The sequence below is a fragment of the Anolis sagrei genome, chromosome 10, assembly GCF_037176765.1.
Source record: "Anolis sagrei isolate rAnoSag1 chromosome 10, rAnoSag1.mat, whole genome shotgun sequence".
NCBI lineage: Eukaryota > Metazoa > Chordata > Lepidosauria > Squamata > Dactyloidae > Anolis > Anolis sagrei.
Genome location: NC_090030.1, coordinates 23,605,682 through 23,628,948, shown reverse-complemented (window position 1 = coordinate 23,628,948; position 23,267 = coordinate 23,605,682). Strand labels below are relative to the sequence as shown.

The following is a 23,267-nucleotide window of genomic DNA, read 5'->3' as shown; positions in this document are numbered from 1 at the left end:
TAGGAAAGATCCCCATCCCAGCAAACTTTATTAGAAAACCCACAGCAATTAATGAAAGCAATCATCAGAGCCCCTGAGGTATTATCCTTTGCAACGAAAGGCATGCACCCACAGGCGGGGGCCATGCTTCTCAAGCGGCTGGTTTGGAGTCCATAGAGGAAATCCGTGGCGCTAGGGCACCAAGTCAATCAGAGAAGGCAGAAGAAAGTCCGTAAAAGAATCTGTGAGCGACGGCAGGCGGGCCAATGTCCCTTGGAGAACTGCATCTCCCAGCCAAGACTCAGGACTCATCTGGCCTCCCTTCCCAGGGCCGCTGCGGTCGGCTGCTGCAGAGCCAAGGCGGCCTGGATCCACGTGGAGCTGCCGTGGAGAAGCGGGGAGCCCCGGTTTGGCAATCAGCTGTTTCTCTGCAGGACAGAAGTTCTAAAAAAAACAAGACTAATTTCTTCCCGGGAGGAGCAGTCCAAAACAGAGAAACTGGGATGGCAGATAGACTTAGAATTAGTCACTGATCAGGGCAAAATTGGAACGGCGGCGATCCGCCATGTTAAATATTTAGTGGATAGCGGGGTCCGAGACGGCGGTTTCCTTATCCGCGTTTTGGCCGAACGCAGATTCGGGGTCCGGGGAGCACCTGGAGGCGCCCCCCGCGGGCTCACGGCTCTCCGGAGCCCAGAAAGGAGTTTATGGCAAGGTTTATGGAGTGCTGAGCCAGGAAGGGATACAAAAGTATCATGCGGGAAGACAAAAAGTTTCGAGTTTCAAGTGGTTTATTAGGGAATGATACAAAGTGAGGAGAGGGGAAAGTTAGCTGAGGTTTGCAAGCATTCCTGGTCTTGGAGCTGGCGGCTGAGGCACATTCCATCTGCTGGCCTCAAAGTTCGGCCCAGGAACTGCGGAACTCCCTGCTGCAGTTCATACCAATGTAAATGCTGGGCTACCGGCCGCGTCCGCTGTCAGCTAGTTAGTTAATAACTTCTGCAATTCATGCCACCAACATAAGCGCATGCCAATCATTATATTTTTTGACAGCCTTGCAAAACAAAGCCATGGCTCCTGCCTTTCCTCCCTCCAGGTAAGTCGGGCTCTATCCCTGGCATCGCCTTGCCTTGTGGCTACTTTCCCAACCAGCCACACTGGTTGGAAATGGGTGACGATGGGCTCTTGCACTCTCAGCAAGGAAGGAAGAAAAGGAGGACGGATCACTGCAGAACTCCACTAGCAAGTTGCCTCGTTCCCGGAGAAACTCTGGGAATGACTCACAAAGGCCTTTCGCCGCATCCTTTCCAATCAATGTAAGACCAACTGCCTGCATTGCATCAGTCCACAGTGGCGCAGAGGGTTAAACCCCTGTGCCGGCAGGACTGAAGACTGACAGTTCGCAGGTTCGAATCCGGGGAGAGGCAGATGAGCTCCCTCTATCAGCTCCAGCTCCTCGTGCGGGGACATGAGAGAAGCCTCCCACAAGGATGGTAAAAACATCAAATTATCCAGGCATCTCCTGGGCAATGTCCTTGTAGGCGGCCAATTCTCTCACACCAGAAGCGACTTGCAGTTCCTAAAGTCGCTCCTGACACGACAAAAAAAAAATCAATCCACATACAGCATTGCTTGTGTTACACCACAACTTGGACCAAATGGCAACGCTTTGCAACTGAATGTGCAACCCAACAGACAGCTCAACAAACAACACTGCTGTATTTGGAAGAGATGGCCTCGGCTTATTTAAGTCAAATGGCAACACTGAATTCCACTGTTCCACAATACTTACTTACTTAGGCGATCCCTTGTTGGACAAATAGGATAGTCTTCCATGATCTGTATTCTTGTGGATCCGTAGGTGGCTGTGGAGCCCTATTCTTCACCTGCATCTTTTCCCGCAGTGAGGGTATTGCTTTCCAGGTGGAAGGCGGTCTCGGTTGGGGTTGGCTTGACGTGTCTTCCCTACCCCCTGTCAGCATTGCCCCATCTTCTTCTGGAAGAGGCCCTATTGCCCTATCGCCTCCTTTTTCTACTGACATAAGAAAAGAAGCACTTTTTATTGTTTTTAATGTCCCTGGCAAGCCTGAACTCCTTTTGTGCTTTAGCCTTGCGGACTTTTTCCCTACAGGAGTTGGCTATTTGTTTGAATTCTTCTTTGGTGATTTCTCCCTTTTTCCACTTTTTGTGCATGTCTCTTTTGAGTCTTAGCACAGTTAGAAGTTCTTTGGACATCCATTCTGGCTTCTTTGCACTTGTCCTATTTTTTCTCTTTGTTGGTAGTGTTTGCAATTGCGCCTTGAGTATTTCACTCTTGAGAAACTCCCATCCACCCGTAACTCCCTTGTCTTTTAGTATCTGTGTCCACAGAATGCTGCTCAGTGTTTCCTTCATTTTTTGGAAATCAGCTCTCCTAGTCTCCTAAAGTCCAAAATGCGGATTTCAACGGATTACTGACAGGATGGAGGTGAACATTGTACATTGGGACTTGTTTGAGATCATTCTCATTCCAGCCACGGAATTGTTTCCTAATGTGATTAGCTCCCTGGAGAAAGAGTCTCTTCCTCTCTCTGCAACCAGAAAATCCTCCCAGTTAGGGTCCACCATATTGCCGTGGCCGGAATGAAGAAAACCCTGGCTATGTTCCCATTGGAGAGGCAAACCAATGGCCTCGTGTATCCTTCTGGGTCGTCTCTCTGGGATGGGCCTTGGGGGCATGGTTTTGTCGTGGCTCCGGTCCTTCCTGGAGGGACGTACCCAGATGGTGAAGCTGGGAGACGCCTGCTCGGACCCCTGGCCTTTGACCTGGGGGTCCTGCAAGGCTCTATCTTGTCGCCCATGCTCTTCAACATCTACATGAAACCGCTGGGAGAGGTCATCCGGAGTTTTGGAGTTGGGTGCCATCTTTATGCGGATGACACACAACTCTACTACTCCTTTCCACCTAATTCCAAGGAGGCTCCTCGGGTGCTGGACGAGTGCCTGGCCGCTGTGTCGATCTGGATGAGGAAGAACAAGCTGAAGATCAATCCCGACAAGACAGAGGTCCTCCTGGTCGATCGTAAACCGGATCGGGGTATAGGGTGGCAACCTGTGTTGGACGGGGTTACACTCCCCCTGAAGCCACAGGTCCGCAGTTTGGGTGTCCTCTTGGATTCTTCGCTTACACTTGAGGCTCAGGTGTCGGCGGTATCCGGGAGGGCCTTTGCACAACTGAGACTTGTGCGCCAGCTGCGACCGTACCTCGTGAAGGCGGATCTGGCCGGGGTGGTCCACGCCTTGGTCACCTCTAGAATGGATTACTGCAATGCGCTCTACGTGGGGCTGCCCCTGAAGACGGCTCGGAAACTACAATTGGTCCAGCGGGCAGCAGCCAGGATGCTAACTGGAGCTCATTATCAAGAGAGGTCAACCCTCTTGTTCAAGGAGCTCCACTGGCTGCCATTTATTTTCCAAGCCCAATTCAAGGTGCAGGTGCTCACCTACAAAGCCCTGAACGGTTTGGGACCACCCTACCTGCGTGACCGCATCTCCATCTACGAACCCACACGCTCGCTCCGGTCATCTGGGGAGACCCTGCTCGTGATCCCACCTACGTCGCAAGCGCGTTTGGTGGGGACGCGGGACAGGGCCTTCTCTGTGGCGGCCCCCCGACTTTGGAATGCCCTTCCAAAAGAGCTTCGTCAGGCCCCTACTCTGGCAGTTTTCAGAAGGAATCTAAAAACTTGGCTGTTCCAATGTGCATTCGCAGATTAGGAATCGCCATCCCAAGTCCTAGAAGCACTTTAGCACAACTAAGGTTGCTGCACGCCGCACTTAATCCTACATCCCTCCTGCCATATCAGCACTTTTAACTCTGTACCCCATTGCGCTGGCCGAACCAGTTTTAACAGTGTCTTGAGGTATTGTCATTGTGGTAATTTGCTTAATTGTTTTTGATTTGCTTTGTTTATTGTTGTGTTATGTTTTTTATTGTATTGTGTTTGAGGCTTCGGCCCGTGTAAGCCGCATCGAGTCCTTCGGGAGATGCTAGCGGGGTACAAATAAAGTTAATAATAATAATAATAATAATAATAATAATAATCTCTGAAGAACATCAGGAGATCCTGGAAGAAGATGTGGAAGTGCACATTTCGTATCTGCGGCTATATATCTCCAAAGTTTTTCCTGCTGCTCTCCCTTTCCTTCCCTGCATTGCTTGCAAAAGGGGACAATAAACGCCGCGCTCATTGGGTCTGCATCGCCCCATGTCTTTGCCCTCCTTGACTTGCGGAATGGTCTCTCAGAGAGCTAATGAAGGGTTTGGGTGTTTTAATTGGTTTCCTCAGATTAGATTCTGAAAATAACCAACATTATTCTAATAAGCTGTTAAATCCCTGCGGAGGAGCTAGATAAAAATGAGGTGAAGAGAAGAAGAGGGGGAATAGAGGCCGCAGACGGTTTTATGAGACTACTCTCAATGACAAAACCGCCCTTGCAGTGCGGCTTTTTTTCCTCATCTGAAGCAGAACGTCCACATTCAGTCCAAGTTGCAGAGTGGAGTGGAGGAAGAGCAAGAAGAAGCAGAAAAGAAGGAGAAAGAGGAGAAGGGGAGGAAGAGGAAGAGCAAGAGCTAGGAAGAGGAAGAAGAGAAGAAGAGGAAGACAAGGGATGCCATTGTCCAGGCAGATATGGATGCACCATTAACTATGTGTTGTGTTGTGCAACCTTGCTATTCAACACAAGGGTTGTGTCAATGACACAGAGCCAATGGAAAAGTAAAAGCATGCCAGGGCTTAATCTTCTTCCTCCTCCTCTTTTTCCTCTTCCTAGCTCTTGCTCTTCCTCTCCTTCTCTTCTTTCTCCTTCTCCTTTGCTTCTTCTTGCTCTTTCTCCCCCTCTCCTTGTCCTTCTCTTCTTTCTCCTCTTTTTTTCTTCTTCCTCTTCTCCTCTACCTTTTCTTCTTTTTTCTCCTCCTCCTTTTTCCTCCTCTCCTCTTCCTCCTCCTTTTTTCTCTTCTACCTCTTCTTCTTTTTCTCCATTCTTCCTTCTCTTCCTCTTCTTCTCTTCTTCCTTCTCTTTTTCCTCTTCCTAGCTCTTCCTCTTCCTCTCTTTCTCCTTTTCCCCCTTCTTCTCTGCTTCTTCTTGCTCTTCCTCCCCCTCTCCTTGTCCTTCTCTTCTTTCTCCTCCTTTTTCTTCTTCTTCCTCTCGTCCTTTTTCCTCCTCTCCTCTTCTTCCTCCTACTTTTTCCTTTTCTACCTCCTCTTCTTTTTCTTCCTCCTTCTCTTCTTCTTCTTCTCTTCTTCTCTTTTTCCTCTTCCTAGCTCTTGCTCTCCCTCTCCCTCTCCTCTTTCTCCTTCTCCTCTGCTTCTTCTTGCTCTTGCTCTTCCTCCCCTCTCCTTGTCCTTCTCCCCTTTCTCCTTCTTGTTCTTCTTCTTCCTCTTCTCTTCCTTTTCTTCTTCCTCCTCCTCCTTTTTCCTCCTCTTCTCTTCCTCTTTATTTTCCTCTTCTACATCCTCTTCTTTTTCTTCCTCCTTCCTCCTTCTCTTCCTCTTCTTTTCTTCTTCCTTCTCTTTTTCCTCTTCCTAGCTCTTCCTCTTCCTCTCCTTCTCCTCTTTCTCCTTCTCTTCTGCTTCTTCTTGCTCTTCCTCCCCCTCTTCTTGTCCTTCTCCTCTTTCTCGTCCTTTTTCTTCTTCTTCCTCTCCTCATCTTCCTTTTCTTCTTCCTCCTCCTCCTCCTTTTTCCTCCTCTCCTCTTCCTCCTCCTTTTTTCCTCTTCTACCTCTTTTTCTTCTTCCTTCTCTTCCTCGTCTTCTCTTCCTCCTTCTCTTTTTCCTCTTCCTAGCTCTTGCTCTTCCTCCCCCTCTCCTTGTCCTTCTCCTCTTTCTCCTCCTTTTTCTTCTTCCTCCTCTCCTCTTCCTCTTCTACTTCCTCCTCCTCCTTTTTCCTCCTTTCCTCTTCCTCCTCCTCCTTTTTCCTCTTCTACTTCCTCTTCTTTTTCTTCCTCCTTCCTCCTTCTCTTCCTCTTCTTCTCTTCTTTCTCTTTTTCCTCTTCCTAGCTCTTCCTCTTCCTCTCCTTCTCCTCTTTCTTCTTCTCCTCTGCTTCTTCTTGCTCTTGCTCTTCCTCCCCCTCTCCTTGTCCTTCTCTTCTTTCTCCTCCTTTTTCTTCTTTTTCCTCTCCTCCTCTTCCTTTTCTTCTTCCTCCTCCTTTTTCCTCTTCTACCTCCTCTTCTTTTTCTTCCTCCTTCCTCCTTCTCTTCCTCTTCTTCTCTTCTTCCTTCTCTTCTTCCTTCTCTTCTTCTTCTTGCTTTACTTGTACTCTCTCTCTCTCCCTCATCCTTTTTCCTCTTTCTTCTCTTCCTCTTCTTCTTTTTCTTCTTCTCCTTCTTCTTATTCCAGGCTTTCAAGGGTTCCAGGCATGGACCTAAATAAATTCAGTTCCTGATGAGCTCAAACAGTGGAGTGGATTCACCTCCCCACTGGAAGTGCCACTGGGTTGAGGGGCAAAATCAATGTATGTCCATACATAGACTGGCAACCCCCAACATGGATGTAGGATCTTGAACATGAGCCAACAATGCGATGCAGCAGCTAAAAACGCCAATGGGATTTTGGCTTGCATCAATAGGAGTCTAGTGTCCAGGGAAGTCATTCTACCTTTATTCTATTCTGCATTGGTCATACCATACCTGGAATCACACTATGTCCAATTTTGGGCACCACAATTGAAGGGAGATGCTGACTCTAAGCTGGAATGTGTCCAGAGGAGGGCAACTCAAAAGATCAAGGGTCTGGAGAACAAGCCCTATGAGGAGCGGCTTAAAGAGCTGGGCATGTTTAGCCTGAAGAAGAGACGGCTGAGAGGAGACATGATAGCCAAGTATAAATATGAGAAAGGAAGTCATAGGGAGGAGGGAGAGAACTTGTTTTCTGATGCCCTGGAAACTAGGATGCAATGGAATGGAGAAAGGAGATTCCACCTGAATATGAGGAAGAACTTCTTAACTGTGAGAGCTGTTCAGCAGTGGAACTATCTGCCCCGGAGTGTGGTGTAGGCTCCTTTTTTGGAGGCTTTTAAACAGAGGCTGGATGGCCATCTGTCGGGGGTGCTTTGAAGGTGATTTTCCTGCTTCTTGGCAGAATGGGGTTGGACTGGATGGCCCTTGAGGTCTCTTCCAACCATAGGATTCTATTATCTTAGAGGAGAAGAATGTAAGGGTTGGGTGAATGTTTGCCTTGCTTGAGCCTCCACAAAATGAGGCAATGGGGTAAAGCTTCCCAGCATGGTATGCGTACTGGATTAGGACTCCCCACTCAGACATGGAAACCCATTGGGTGACCTTATGCAGGCCACACTCTCTCAGCCTTGGAGGTAGGCCATGCCAAACCGCCTCTTGGTCTGTTTTCATAGAATCATAGAGTTGGAAGAGACCTCATGGGCCATCCAGTCCAACCCCCTGCCAAAAAGCAGGAATATTGCATTCAAAGCACCCCCGATAGATGGCCATCCAGCCTCTGCTTAAAAGTTTTCAAAGAAGGAGCCTTCATCACACTCCGGGGCAGAGAGTTCCTCTGCTGAACGGCTCTCACAGTCAGGAAGTTCTTCCTAATGTTCAGATGGAATCTCCTTTCTTGTAGTTTGCTGAGAAACCCCTTTTTTTAAGCAGCGTGTTTTGAGATTTAGCCATTTAAATGGGGTTTTGCTGATCAATGTTGCATCAGCGGGGAGAGAATTGATTCTTTCCTCCCCTCGCATGACCTATTTCGTCTGTTTTAATGGCCTCAGCTCATTCTACAGATCCGGGATTTAATGCATTTTGCTGCAGTGTACCCACCAAGGAGATGGAGTGTATGTTTATGCCGTTATATGGTCCCCTTATGATTGGTTTCTACGGAGTGCTGTATCATCTTACACTAAACAACGGTGAATAGTTTGGTTCTATGCTGACATTCACTTTGAGTGTGTTTTTGTTGTTCTTTTAAGCTGCTGTGATTCCCAATTTGGGAAGGGATGTGTGTGCCCCTTTGGTTCTCTTGGACATCTCAGTGGCTTTCGACATCATCAACCATGCTATTGATATTGAGCAAGAATTTAGGGGTCTTTGCCAGGAGGCAAAGACCAATCAGACTCACCAATGAGAGTCCAGAGCCCTGGCGAGACAAAAGAAGCACCCAAGATTTTTCCATAATTTTTCCAAATAAATGTCTCACCAAGTTGGAGAAAACCACCGAGTTGTCTTTATTTCGTCCCAGCTGGTACGGATGTCAAACCGCAATCCCTTGCCAAAGTCGACATGTTTGGCAAGGCAGAAAAGGGTACATTTTATAGGAAATACAGAATATCAGATTCAAATTTCCCACCCCCGCCCCTTTGCCGGCTTTGTGCTGATTGGCTGGAGTCATCAGCTGGAGGGGCGACCGGCTGGCTTAGGTGCGCCTCAGCCAATGGGGAAGCCAGTGCCACTTTGGCTTCTGAACCAATGGGAATCAAGGAAGGGGTACAAGCGGGAGACAATGAGCCAAGAGGAAAAATGAGTAGATTAAATTGAACTTAATGGTTTGTTCGATGGCCGGCAATAATCTGGAGATTCCTCAAGCTGGCCTGTATTGTCCAGTGGAGATGAAATTGTTGGGGTTCAGCCTGATCTGTGTGAACCTGATCTGTGTGAACTAGGGCTGGGCGGTTTCATTAGTTAATTTCGTAATTCGTTATTAATTCGTTATTTTTTTTGATAACGAAGCAATATTGAACCATTTTGGAGCAACTAAAAATCGAAACGAATTTTTCAATTCGTTTCGTAATTGTTTCGTAATTGTTTCGTATTTGTTTCGAAATCGTTTCGTAATTGTTCCGTAATTGTTTTGTTATTATTTCCGTATGTCTGGTGCAAGTTTTATAGCTGTTATTTGTTTTATCAGTGATAAAAAAATAAATTATCACACCAGCAGTCAACAATAGAGGGAGAGGGAAGCTTCAGAAGTTCCCCCTGTCCCATTTGGAGGTTTTTTAGCGTATTGCGCAATCGCGTCCGCCATTAACGAATCGATTCGTAATTGTTTCGTAATTGTTTCGTATTTGTTTCGTAATTTCTGAAATTTCGTAAATCTCGAACTTTTTTAGAGAAAAATTTCGGAATTCTTTTAAAAAACGAAACGCAAAAACCCCCTAAAAATGAATCGAGTTTAGAAACAAATTTTTCTGTGGTTGCCCAGCCCTAGTGTGAACCTGATTCTCTGATAGTATTTCCAACTGAGCAAGCCACTGAACATGTAGTTTTCCCTGACAATGTGGAAACTGGTGTTGATGCTGAGTTCAGCGGCGGGGAAAACAAAACTGAACAGCCGGATGAAAATGTTTTGGAATCCAGCCGTGATAGCTCTCCACCTGGGTTTTTTAATGAGGACCAAAGGGAACAGATAACGAGAGACAGGAGTGATTCACAGTTCCTACGAAGGTCAAATAGATTACAGGAGAGACAGGCTCAGGCTTCGAAGTTAAGGGGCGTTTCAAGGAATAGTTTCTTTGGTATAAGAGGCCGCCTGCCGGGTGCCTCCTTAGATCAAGCAATGTTTGGGACTGTGGCTGTGCCTTGGCAGAATTCCTGTGTTCCATGGCCGGTAATCCCAGAGGCTTCTAGTTTTTCAAGTACATGGTTAGCAAGAGGCTAACAGGTTCCTGGTTCTTGTCTTGTGTTTTTTGGACTTTTGCTCAAGTTCAGAGATTTTCCTGACTGTTGTGTTTCTATAGTGGCTTTTTGACTTTGCATTTGCTTTTTGACTTTGCATTTACCTTTCTTTTGTAACCAATTTTTCATCAATAAAAAAGGATTGTTTTTCCTACAGTTCAGTGTGGTGGATTTAATCTTATGGTCTCGTTTCTTGGTCTGGGATGCAACAGAAATACACAAAGGTAGCTGGCTACCCATATGATGCTGACACTTGGCAACTTGTGAACTGACAGCTGTTAGTTTTATCTACTGTAGTTTTAAAATTATATTATTTTGAATTTATGCTGCATGTGATGACGGGGTTGTTGTTATAGTTTTATGTGACTTGTTTTATACTTTTGTACTGTTTTTACCTGTTGTATGTTATATTTGCACCCCGGAGTGCCTTTTGGCCACCCTGAGTCTCTTCAGGGAGATGGTGGTGGGATATAAATAAAAATTATTATTATTATTATTATTATTATTATTATTATTATTATTGAGCCCCCGGTGGTGCAATGGGTTAAACCCCTGTGCCGGCAGGACTGAAGATCGACAGGTCACAGGTTCGAATCCGGGGAGAGGCGGATGAGCTCCCTCTATCAGCTCCAGCTCCTCATGCGGGGACATGAGAGAAGACTCCCACAAGGATGATAAAAACATCGATTCATCTGGGGGTCCCCTGGGCAACGTCCTTGCAGACAGCCAATTCTCTCACACCAGAAGTGATTTGCAGTTTCTCAAGTCGCTCCTGACACGACAAAAATTATTATTATTATTATTATTATTATTATTATTATTATTATTTAAAGTGGGATTCAAACAAACAAATGTGGCAATGACATCCCCCCATAAAAAGCAGCTTGAAAAGGCTTCTGTTCCTGTATTGCATGGAGCATCCATGTTTGCTGGAGCCTGTTTGACCTGTCTCTGCATTTGCTAAATGTGCAGGTTGAGCTGACTACAAACACAGCAAATTGCAGAAGTGGTGCATATTTCAACCACCTTCAAAGCTACAGCCAAATCATTTTAAATAACAACCCACACCCCCAAAAAACCTCATTGTTTTCGCAGTTCCTCAGCAATTTCAAATGCTACCATTGCCATTTTTGTGCGTCTCTGTTGCACTCCAGGCCTGGGAAGTCCAGAATTTAAGAGTCCAGAATCCAAACAAACAGTTTATTGTAGAAACATATTTAAAAGTATAGGCAAAAAATCTGGTCCAGTCCCTTTCTGCCAGGCACACTGCCATATATTTCAGTGCAAAGCAGAAAATATAGGCTTTTATTCAAAAACCAGTGTTCCCCGAGTTCAAACCATGCCTTTGAAAGAGTCACATGCCACATGTGTTCGGAACTGCTTCCAGGGCTGTTTGTGAAGCTCAAAAGAACAATCCTCCCCAGGCAACCAGTAAAATGCCTCCACCCCATTGTAATTTCATGCTGGAACTCAAGGCTGTCTCCAAGGGAGACTCCGATGCCTTTCGTTGGAGCAAAAGAGATGTCACCTACATGGAGGCATTCAAAGCACAACGATCACCCTTAGTATTTCCATGGCATACCTTATATATCAAGGGACTTGTGCTTGCTTACTTGCTTACTTAGGCGATCCCTCGTTGGACAAGTAGGATAGTCTTCCATGATCAGTATTCTTGTGGGTTCGTAGGTGGCTGTGGAGCCCTATTCTTGACCTGCATCTTCTCCCACAGTGAGGGCATTGGTTTCCAGGTGGAAGGCGGTCTCGGTCCGGGTTGGCTTGACGCGCCTTCCTCCTGGCACGCTTTTCTCTTTCACCCTCCATTCGTGCCTTTTCAAATTCTACAGCACTGCTGGTCACAGCTGACCTCCAGCTGGAGCGCTCAAGGACCAGGGCTTCCCAGTTCTCAGTGTCTATGTCAGAGTTTTTAAGGCTGGCTTTGAGCCCATCTTTCAATCTCTTTTCCTGCCCACCAACATTCCTTTTTCTATTCTTGAGTTCAGAGTAGAGCAACTGCTTTGGGAGACGGTGGTCGGGCATCCGGACAACGTGGCCGGTCCAGCGGAGTTGATGGCGGAGGACCATCGCTTCAATGCTGGTGGTCTTTGCTTCTTCCAGCATGCTGACATTTGTCCACCTGTCTTCCCAAGAGATTTGCAGGGTTTTCCGGAGGCAGTGCTGATGGAATCGTTCCAGGAGTTACATGTGATGTCTGTAGACAGTCCATGTTTCGCAGGCATATAGCAGGGTTGGGAGGACAATAGCTTTATACACAAGCACCTTGGTATCCCTACGGATGTCCCGGTCCTCAAACACTCTCTGCTGCATTCGGAAAAATGCTGCACTCGCAGAGCTCAGGCGGTGTTGTATTTCAGTGTCGATGTTGACTTTGGTGGAGAGGTGGCTGCCAAGGTAGCGGAAATGATCAAAATTTTCTAATGTTACACCATTAAGCTGTATCTCTGGCATTGGAGAAGGGTTGGCTGGTGACTGCTGGAACAGCACTTTGGTTTCATGTTCAATGACAGGCCGAGCTTCTTGTATGCTTCTGCGAAGGTGTTTAGAGTGGCTTGTAGATTTTCTTCTGAATGCGCACAGACAATGTTGTCATCAGCATACTGGAGTTCTATAACAGATGTTGTTGTAACCTTGGTTTTGGCTTTCAGTCTGCTGAGGTCAAACAGCTTGCCATCTGTCCGATAGATGATTTCCACTCCAGAAATCATCCAAGTCCCATTCTAGATAATGACATAGAAAAATGAGGTGCCTTTAGATAAAATGGCAAGAGCAAGGCTCGCGTTTGGAGGGATTGAAAAAAAATTTTTTTGAATATTTTAAAATCATGGATGCAGAATCTGTGGATATGGAGGGCTGTCTTGAGTGGATAACAGCAAACCGTATTGAAACGACAGACCTCTGATCCAGGAAGAGGAACTAAAATATGCTGAGAGGAGGCAGAATTTGTGAGTTATGGTTCCATTGAGAGGTGTTCACACCGGACTTCAGTATGGATCATTCACAAAGCAAAACCCAAAATTCACAGGAGAAGGATTGCCTGTATTGGCCGAGCAAAGGGCACGAAGCACATCACGCCAGCTTTCAAAGCTCTGCTGACTTCTTTATCAGACAAAAGATGTTTCTAAAATCCTGCAGAAGAAATGATAAATGCTAGCATTGACACAAGGCCTAGATTTTGTATCAGATGTTCTTTCTGTGGTTATTGAGTTGGTCTGGAAGGATCTCAATGTAGGAAAAAGACACTTCTCTTTTCCCATTCTCTTCTTTCCCCTCTTTCTCCTTCCTCCTCTCCTTCTCCTTTTCTTTCTTCTTCCTCTTCTCCCCTTCTCCTCCTATTTTTCCCCTCCTTCCCTTATATTTGTCTCCTTTTCTTTCCCCAATTTTTCCCCGTTCTCGTCCTTCCCTCTTTCTCCTTCTCCTTCACCTCCTCCTCCTGCTCTGCCCCTTCTCCTTTCTCTCCTCCTCTTCCAGCTTCTGTTTTCCTCTTCCCCTTCTTCCCTTCTATTTCTCCTCCTTCTTTCCCTTCATTTTCTCCCTTTTCCTCCTTTCTTCTTTTCCCATTCTCCTTCCTCTCCTCCTCCTTCTCCTTTTCTTCCCCTTTTCTTCTCCTTTTTCTTCTCCTCCTTCTCCTCTTCTTCCCCTTCTCTTTTCTCTTCTTCTCCTTCCCCCTTTCTTCTCTCTCTCATTCCTTTTCTCCTCTTCATCTTTCTCCTCTTATCCTTCTTCCTTTAATTCCCCTTCTCCTTCCTTTTCTCCTCCTCTTTCTTCCCCTTTTCTTCTCCTTTTTCTTCCCCCCTCCTCCTCCTTTTCTTCCCCTTCTCCTTCCTTTTCTCCTCCTCTTTCTTCCCCTTTTCTTCTTCTTTTTCTTCCCCCCTCCTCCTCCTTTTCTTTCCCTTCTCCTTTCTTTTCTTCTCCCCCCCTTTTTTTCTGTCCTCCCTTTTCTCCTCCTCTTCCTTTCCCTCCTCTTCCTTTTCTTCCCCTTCTTCCTTTTCTCCTCCTCCTTCCCCTTTTCTTCCTCTTCCTTCCCCTCCTCTTCCTTTTCTTCCCCTTCTCCCTTTTCTCCTCCTCCAACTTCTTCCCCTTTTCTTCCTCTTCTCCTTTTTCTTCTCCTCCTTCCCCTTCTCTTCCCCTTCTTCTCTTTCTTCCTCTTTCCCTCCTTCTCCATCCCTTTCTCTTCCTTCTTTTTGACCACATGGGGACATTTAGTAACATTCAAAGTCCATTAGCAGCCAAATAACTTCTCTTGGGATCAAGGGCGCCTTTGTGAACCTTTTGTGAACATCCTACTTCTCAGGGGGTTTCTGCACTGCTACATCTGGGGGAGGGAGGGAGACCCTCCACTTTGGTCGGCCCAGACTGGTATTTCTTGTGTGTTTGGCTTTATTTATTTTGCAGCATCTATACATCTGTTCCAGGGTTTTTAATGGGAACGCTTCCACTGCCCGGCTTTGCTCATCCACTGGACAGGCTTCCCCCTTTCCAGTGCCCCCTTCCATCCCTGGAAAGACAGCCCTAAGCCAGTCGAACCATTATTATCATTATTATCGCAGTATTCCTCTATTGGAAAAAGTCAATCCTCTGCTACAATCCATTAATTTCTCCAGCTGTCCCTGCCACTGGCTGTCCTGGCGTGACCCCGGTTTTCCCAAGGCAGGAATCTCTGAATTCTACACAGTTGGACGTCCCCGAAAAGGCATAATCTCATTACCTTTCCTGCCGATAGCATTTGTTAGTATTTCCCCTCCTTTTCACCACAGTTGCGAATACCTATTGGTTTTTGTGGCCCTGATTCCGATACCGAATGGCCAGGATCTGGTCTGAATTCACCCATATAGGGTTCCTTTTGAGGTCATTTGCAAAGAATCCTTTGTGATCTTGAGTGACAGCTGTCACTCCCTCAGCCTCAGAGAGAGGCACATAGTGTTATTATTTTAGCAATCATGGATGGTGTTGCACTCTAGCTGTGGAACACCTTTTCACCCAGCACACAGAGTCCAGAAGTAGCTAACTATTGTTTGGGTTGTTCTGAGATTTCCAGGCTGTCTGGCTATGTCCCAGAAGCATTCTCTCCTGACATTTCACCCACATCTATGGCAGGCATCCTCAGCAGTTTGAGGTCTGTTGGAAACTAGGAAAATGGGGTTTATATATCTGTGGAATGATGTCCAGGGTGGGAGAAAGTATTGCTCCAGACACCACCACACCAAGGCTGTAGGTTTTTGTAGTTTATTGAGTAACAAAGAAATAGAAATGCAATCATTCCATAGGCCAAACAGAGACTTAAATGCAAAGGCAATGTTCCCAAGATCCAAAGGCAAAAAGATGAAGCATAATCCTTTAGCAATGGTCAAACAAAAGTCCATGGTAAACAGTTGAAAACAAGACCCAAATCCCAGACTCAGGAAGCCAGAAGCATGCTGCGAAAATCCAAGGAAAATCCCCAGAAGTTAACATGGAAAGAGCAATGTTGGACTGACAACTGCCTGTCAGCTATAAGACTAAATACCCTTTGCGAACATGAAAGCATTGTGTTGACCTTGGGCACCTTTGGCTTCTCGCTGCTGGTCAAGTGAGTGCTTCTCCGAAGCCTTAATTCCAAACGATCTGGTCTGCTCATTAATTCATTATCTGCAAGGCTATACAACCCCTTATCTGGGTCCAGCTGGGATGGATCCTCCACCTGGCCGTGTGGGATTTCACTCGCGCTATTAGTCTCTCTAACTGTAGGAACATTCCTTTCCCTGGGGAACTGACTTGTTGTTTCTCCTTCAGCAGCCACACTATCAGCCCCGTTTGAACCAAGTACGGGAATCTGTAAACTATCAGCCTCCTCGTCATCCTGCAGGAAATCAGGCTCAGAAGGCCCAAACAGCTCAGCTTCAGACTCAGAGTCAAGCTGAGTCACAACAGAAAGATAGATAAATATGGTATTATGAAAGAGTGAACATGGAACAGCTTAGATTATACTAATCGAAAATGAGTTTAACTGGAAAACATTGGTGATTATATGTTTTTAATTGTTTTTATATGGTTTTTATGTGGATTTTTATTAGGTAAAGGTAAAGGTTCCCCCCTGACATTAAGTCCAGTCGTATCCGACTCTGGGGTGTGGTGCTCATCTCCATTTCTAAGTCAAAGAAACATATAATCACCAATGTTTTCCAGTTAAACTCATTTTCGATTAGTATAATCTAAGCTGTTCCATGTTCACTCTTTCATAATACCATATTTATCTATCTTTCTGTTGTGACTCAACTTGACTCTGAAGATATACAGTAGGCCTGGGCGGTTTCATTTCGTTAATTTGTAATTCGTTAATAATTCGTTAATTTTTCCAATTACAAAACGATAACGAACCATTCTGGAGCAATTATTTAAAAAAACGAATTTTTAAACACGTTTTGTAAATGCTTCGTATTTCGTTATTGTATTCGTTTCGTTATTGTTCTGAGGTCGTTTCGTTATTATTTCCGCATGTCTGGGCCAGTTTTATGGTTTAATTAGTGAAAAAAAATTATAATATCACACCAACAGTCAAGAACAGAGGGAGAGGGAAGCTTCAGAAGGTTTTGGAGGTTTTTTAGCGTATTTCACGGTCGCGTCCGCCATTAACGAATCGATTCGTTATTGTTTCGGAAATCGATTCGTTAATTTTTTACCATTTACGAAATTTCGTAAATATCGAACTTTTTAAAAGGAAAATTTTGTAATTATTTTAAATATCGAAACAAAAAAAAACCCCAAATACAAATTGATTTTAGAAACAAATTTTTGCGTTGTTACCCAGGCCTAATATACAGCTGTAGGCTGTATATCTCCCCGGCCAAGCCGTAGAAGACGAAGCTTTCTACAGGAGCTCTTGGTATTATGTCCTGCATGAAAGGCTTCTCTATGTGGACTGAACCCAAATTGGCTCCTATTCCCTCCAAAACCCAAAAAAGGGGGCGGGACCAGGGAACCTAACTATAATTGACATGTGGCTTGCCCTATGATTGCAGCCAAAAGAAGCCACCTATCTGCAGAGTCCCTGAAACTTCGGACTACAACAAACATTCAATGCAAAGCAAACAAAATTGGAGCTCCTGGTACAGTTGTACCTGCACAGAGTGTAAAGGTGTAGCTTCCCAACCACTAAACCCCCAGAGCGAATGGAAGAGCCTCCCTTCCTTTCCTCCCTCCGCGCGTGCGCAGGTGGCGTTGCCATGGCAGCCAGGGCGGGCTGATCCTGGAACCGGCCTCTCCTCCCTCCGTGTCGCAAAGGGGGAAAAAAATAGAAAGCAAAGCCAAGCCGGTTTGCAAAGAGAGAGAGAGAAAGGGGGGGGGGGCAGCCTCCAGCCTTTGCGGGGGCGGATCGTGCCATCTCCAGCCGAGGGAAAGAGGGAGGAGAAAAGAGAGAGAAAGAGGAGGAGAAAGAGAAAGAAAGAGAAAGAGAGCAAGAGGAGGAGAAGCCGCCGCCCGCTTTTGCTGCTGCTTCTGCTTTTGCTGCTGCTTGTTTGCGCTTTTGCTTTGGGCCAAAATTAGAGGACAAGGGGACCTCCAAGAAGAAGAAGAAGACTATCACAAGACAGTATACTTCTTCTTCTATTATTACTACTATTCTTCTTCTTCTCCTGCCTGGCTCTCCAAGGCATGGAGGTCTCCTCTGCGGGGCGCGCGCGGCTGGGCTGTTGAGGCTCCTGCTCGCTCTCCTCCCTCCCTCTCTTCTCTTCTCTCTCTCTCTTCCCTGCCTGCCTTCACTCCTCCCTTCCTCTCCTCCCTCCTTCCCTCCCTCCCTCCCCCCTCCCGCTGTAAAATGGCGCTCTGCATGAGCCGCCCCGGCTGAGCCCCCCGAGCCTCCATGGGCCCCTCAGGCCCCCCCGAAGGAGGAGAAGGAGAAGGAGGAAGAAGAAGAAGAGGAGCAGGAAGAAGAGGAGGAAGAGGAGGAGGAGGAGGAGGAAGAAGCCAAGGTGAGTGAGCGAGAGAACGAGAGAGAGAGTGTGGGCCCTAGCGGATTCAGAGAGAGAGAGAGAGAAGGAGAGAGAGACAGGAATGGAGGGAGGGAGAGGATGATAGAGAAATAGATAGATAGACAGATAGAGATAAATAGATACATTGATGACTGGATGGATAGATGGCTGGATGGATTGATAGATACATGGATAGATGGATACATTGATGGATGGATGAATGGATGGATGGATGGATGGATGGATAAATAAATGGGTAGATAGATGGATACATTGATGGCTGGATGGATAGATAGATACATGGGTAGATGGATACATTGATGGCTCGATGAATACATGCATAGATAGATGTATAGATACATGGACGGATAGATAGATCGATAGATACATGGATGGATGGATGGATGGATGGATAGATACATGGATGGATAGATAGATACATGGATGGATAGATAGATACATGGATGGATAGATAGATACATGGACGGATAGCTAGATACATGGATACATTGATGGCTGGATGGATAGATAGATACATGGGTAGATAGATATGTGGATAGATGGATACATTGATGGCTGGATGGATAGATACATACATACATGGATAGATTGATGGATTGATAGATACATGGATGGATAGATAGATATATGGATGGATAGATAGATTGATAGATCCATGGATAGATAGATAGACAGATTGATAGATGGATACATTGATGGCTGGATGGATAGATAGATAGATGGATAGATGGATACATTGATGGCTGGATGGATAGATAGATACATGCATGGATAGATAGATGGATGGATGGATAGATACATGGATGATGGATGGATGGATAGATAGATAGATCGATCAATAGATAAATAGATAGATAGATAGATAGATAGATACATGGATGGATGGATAGATAGATAGATACATGGATGGATAGATACATGGATACATTGATGACTGGATGGATGGATAGATAGATAGATACATGGGTAGATAGATACATGAATAGATGGATACATTGAAGGCTGGATGGATACATACATACATGCATGCATGCATGGATACATGGATGGATAGATAGATATACACGGATAGATGATACATTGATAGCTGGATGGATACATACATACATACATACCTAGATAGATACCTCAGTGGATGGATAGATGATAGATACATACATGCATACATACATAGATGGATAGATAGAAGGTAGTCAAAGGTATCAGTCTACTCCAGGATGGAGGGATAGGGATGATGGATAGGTACATAGATGGATGCATACAGAGATACCTAGACAGGTACATAGATGGAGAGATTGATTCATATAGATACCTAAATGGATACCTAGATGGATAGATGATACATACATACAAACATTGATAGATAGATAGATGAAAGTCCAAGGTAAGGCCAAATGGCTCCATTCTATCAGGTTTCTCTAGGATGTATATGTAGTCAAAGTATATGTAGCGGAAGACAATCATAGTCGTTCATGAGTGATCACCAATGATGCTGACACACAGAGATATCTAGATGGTACATAGATGGATAGATGATACATTCAAACATACATACATACATACATACACAGATGGATGGTAGTCCAAGATAAGACTCAATGGCTCCTTTCTATCATTATTTCGCAGGATGGATGGATATGTAGATGGATACATACATAAATGGATGGATGGGTACATAGATGGATAGATAGATATTTATTGATAGCTAGGTGGATTCATGGATGGATGGATGAATAGATGATAGATAGATACATATGTACATAAATAGATAGATAGATAGAATGTAGTCAAAGGCAAGGCCAGATGGTTCCTTTCTACCAATAATTTCCAGGATCAATGGATGGATAGATAGATACATACAGAGATACCTAGATGGGTACATAGATGGATGGATGGATGGATGAATAGAAAGATATGTACACATAGATACTTAGATGGATACATACATGGATATAGACGATAGATACATTCAGAGATGGATACATAGATGGATAGATAGGATTGGGGTCAAAGGTAAAGCCAGATTACAGCTTTCTATCAATCTTCTCCAGGATGGTTTGATAGAGGGATGGGGAGGTGGATAGATACCTAGATACCTAGATACCTAGATGGATACATAAATGGATGGACGGATAGATACATAAATACCTAGATGGATACATACATGGATTGATTGATAGATGGAGAGACAGAAGGTAGTCAAAGGTAAACCCATATAGTTCCTTTCTATCAGTCTTCTCCAGGATTGATGGATGGATAGGGAAATGGATAGATAAATAGATAGATAGATAGATAGATACAGAGATGGATACATAGATGGATAGATAGAGTTGGGGTTAAGGTCAAAGGTAAAGCCAGATTACAGCTTTCGATCAATCTTCTCCAGGATGGTTTGATAGAGGGATGGGGAGGTGGATAGATACCTAGATACCTAGATACCTAGATGGATACATAAATGGATGGACGGATAGATACATAAATACCTAGATGGATACATACATGGATTGATTGATAGATGGAGAGACAGAAGGTAGTCAAAGGTAAACCCATATAGTTCCTTTCTATCAGTCTTCTCCAGGATTGATGGATGGATAGGGAAATGGATAGATAAATAGATAGATAGATAGATAGATAGATAGATACAGAGATGGATACATAGATGGATAGATAGAGTTGGGGTTAAGGTCAAAGGTAAAGCCAGATTACAGCTTTCGATCAATCTTCTCCAGGATGGTTTGATAGAGGGATGGGGAGGTGGATAGATACCTAGATACCTAGATACCTAGATGGATACATAAATGGATGGACGGATAGATACATAAATACCTAGATGGATACATACATGGATTGATTGATAGATGGAGAGACAGAAGGTAGTCAAAGGTAAACCCATATAGTTCCTTTCTATCAGTCTTCTCCAGGATTGATGGATGGATAGGGAAATGGATAGATAAATAGATAGATAGATAGATAGATACAGAGATGGATACATAGATGGATAGATAGAGTTGGGGTTAAGGTCAAAGGTAAAGCCAGATTACAGCTTTCGATCAATCTTCTCCAGGATGGTTTGATAGAGGGATGGGGAGGTGGATAGATACCTAGATACCTAGATACCTAGATGGATACATAAATGGATGGACGGATAGATACATAAATACCTAGATGGATACATACATGGATTGATTGATAGATGGAGAGACAGAAGGTAGTCAAAGGTAAACCCATATAGTTCCTTTCTATCAGTCTTCTCCAGGATTGATGGATGGATAGGGAAATGGATAGATAAATAGATAGATAGATAGATAGATACAGAGATGGATACATAGATGGATAGATAGAGTTGGGGTTAAGGTCAAAGGTAAAGCCAGATTACAGCTTTCGATCAATCTTCTCCAGGATGGTTTGATAGAGGGATGGGGAGGTGGATAGATACCTAGATACCTAGATACCTAGATGGATACATAAATGGATGGACGGATAGATACATAAATACCTAGATGGATACATACATGGATTGATTGATAGATGGAGAGACAGAAGGTAGTCAAAGGTAAACCCATATAGTTCCTTTCTATCAGTCTTCTCCAGGATTGATGGATGGATAGGGAAATGGATAGATAAATAGATAGATAGATAGATAGATAGATAGATAGATACAGAGATGGATACATAGATGGATAGATAGAGTTGGGGTTAAGGTCAAAGGTAAAGCCAGATTACAGCTTTCGATCAATCTTCTCCAGGATGGTTTGATAGAGGGATGGGGAGGTGGATAGATACCTAGATACCTAGATACCTAGATGGATACATAAATGGATGGACGGATAGATACATAAATACCTAGATGGATACATACATGGATTGATTGATAGATGGAGAGACAGAAGGTAGTCAAAGGTAAACCCATATAGTTCCTTTCTATCAGTCTTCTCCAGGATTGATGGATGGATAGGGAAATGGATAGATAAATAGATAGATAGATAGATAGATACAGAGATGGATACATAGATGGATAGATAGAGTTGGGGTTAAGGTCAAAGGTAAAGCCAGATTACAGCTTTCGATCAATCTTCTCCAGGATGGTTTGATAGAGGGATGGGGAGGTGGATAGATACCTAGATACCTAGATACCTAGATGGATACATAAATGGATGGACGGATAGATACATAAATACCTAGATGGATACATACATGGATTGATTGATAGATGGAGAGACAGAAGGTAGTCAAAGGTAAACCCATATAGTTCCTTTCTATCAGTCTTCTCCAGGATTGATGGATGGATAGGGAAATGGATAGATAAATAGATAGATAGATAGATAGATACAGAGATGGATACATAGATGGATAGATAGAGTTGGGGTTAAGGTCAAAGGTAAAGCCAGATTACAGCTTTCGATCAATCTTCTCCAGGATGGTTTGATAGAGGGATGGGGAGGTGGATAGATACCTAGATACCTAGATACCTAGATGGATACATAAATGGATGGACGGATAGATACATAAATACCTAGATGGATACATACATGGATTGATTGATAGATGGAGAGACAGAAGGTAGTCAAAGGTAAACCCATATAGTTCCTTTCTATCAGTCTTCTCCAGGATTGATGGATGGATAGGGAAATGGATAGATAAATAGATAGATAGATAGATAGATACAGAGATGGATACATAGATGGATAGATAGAGTTGGGGTTAAGGTCAAAGGTAAAGCCAGATTACAGCTTTCGATCAATCTTCTCCAGGATGGTTTGATAGAGGGATGGGGAGGTGGATAGATACCTAGATACCTAGATACCTAGATGGATACATAAATGGATGGACGGATAGATACATAAATACCTAGATGGATACATACATGGATTGATTGATAGATGGAGAGACAGAAGGTAGTCAAAGGTAAACCCATATAGTTCCTTTCTATCAGTCTTCTCCAGGATTGATGGATGGATAGGGAAATGGATAGATAGATAGATAGATAGATAGATAGATAGATAGATAGATAGATACAGAGATGTATACATAGATGGATAGATAGAGTTGGGGTTAAGGTCAAAGGTAAAGCCAGATTACAGCTTTCGATCTATCTTCTCCAGGATGGTTTGATAGAGGGATGGGGAGGTGGATAGATACCTAGATACCTAGATACCTAGATGGATACATAAATGGATGGACGGATAGATACATAAATACCTAGATGGATACATACATGGATTGATTGATAGATGGAGAGACAGAAGGTAGTCAAAGGTAAACCCATATAGTTCCTTTCTATCAGTCTTCTCCAGGATTGATGGATGGATAGGGAAATGGATAGATAGATAGATAGATAGATAGATAGATAGATAGATACAGAGATGTATACATAGATGGATAGATAGAGTTGGGGTTAAGGTCAAAGGTAAAGCCAGATTACAGCTTTCGATCTATCTTCTCCAGGATGGTTTGATAGAGGGATGGGGAGGTGGATAGATACCTAGATACCTAGATACCTGGATGGATACATAAATGGATGGACGGATAGATACATAAATACCTAGATGGATACATACATGGATTGACTGATAGATGGAGAGACAGAAGGTAGTCAAAGGTAAACCCATATAGTTCCTTTCTATCAGTCTTCTCCAGGATTG

General features: G+C 44.3%; 1 protein-coding gene and 1 long non-coding RNA gene across 6 annotated transcripts in view; both read left to right on the top strand.

The window, feature by feature from the left end:
- Nucleotides 1–23,267, top strand: part of LOC137097634 (uncharacterized) — a 457,703-nt gene that overhangs the window by 242,638 nt on the left and 191,798 nt on the right. The window lies entirely within an intron of this gene.
- Nucleotides 16,866–23,267, top strand: part of MBNL3 (muscleblind like splicing regulator 3) — a 156,095-nt gene continuing 149,693 nt past the window's right edge. For 2 of the 5 annotated variants that reach the window (XR_010910317.1, XM_060756087.2), the window contains exon 1: nt 16,881–17,604. The gene's annotated coding sequence lies outside the window, so the exon portion shown is untranslated. Of the gene's footprint in view, nt 17,605–23,267 lie in introns of all 5 variants that reach the window. The other 3 variants (XM_067471639.1, XM_060756082.2, XM_060756088.2) reach the window with 3 other exon arrangements.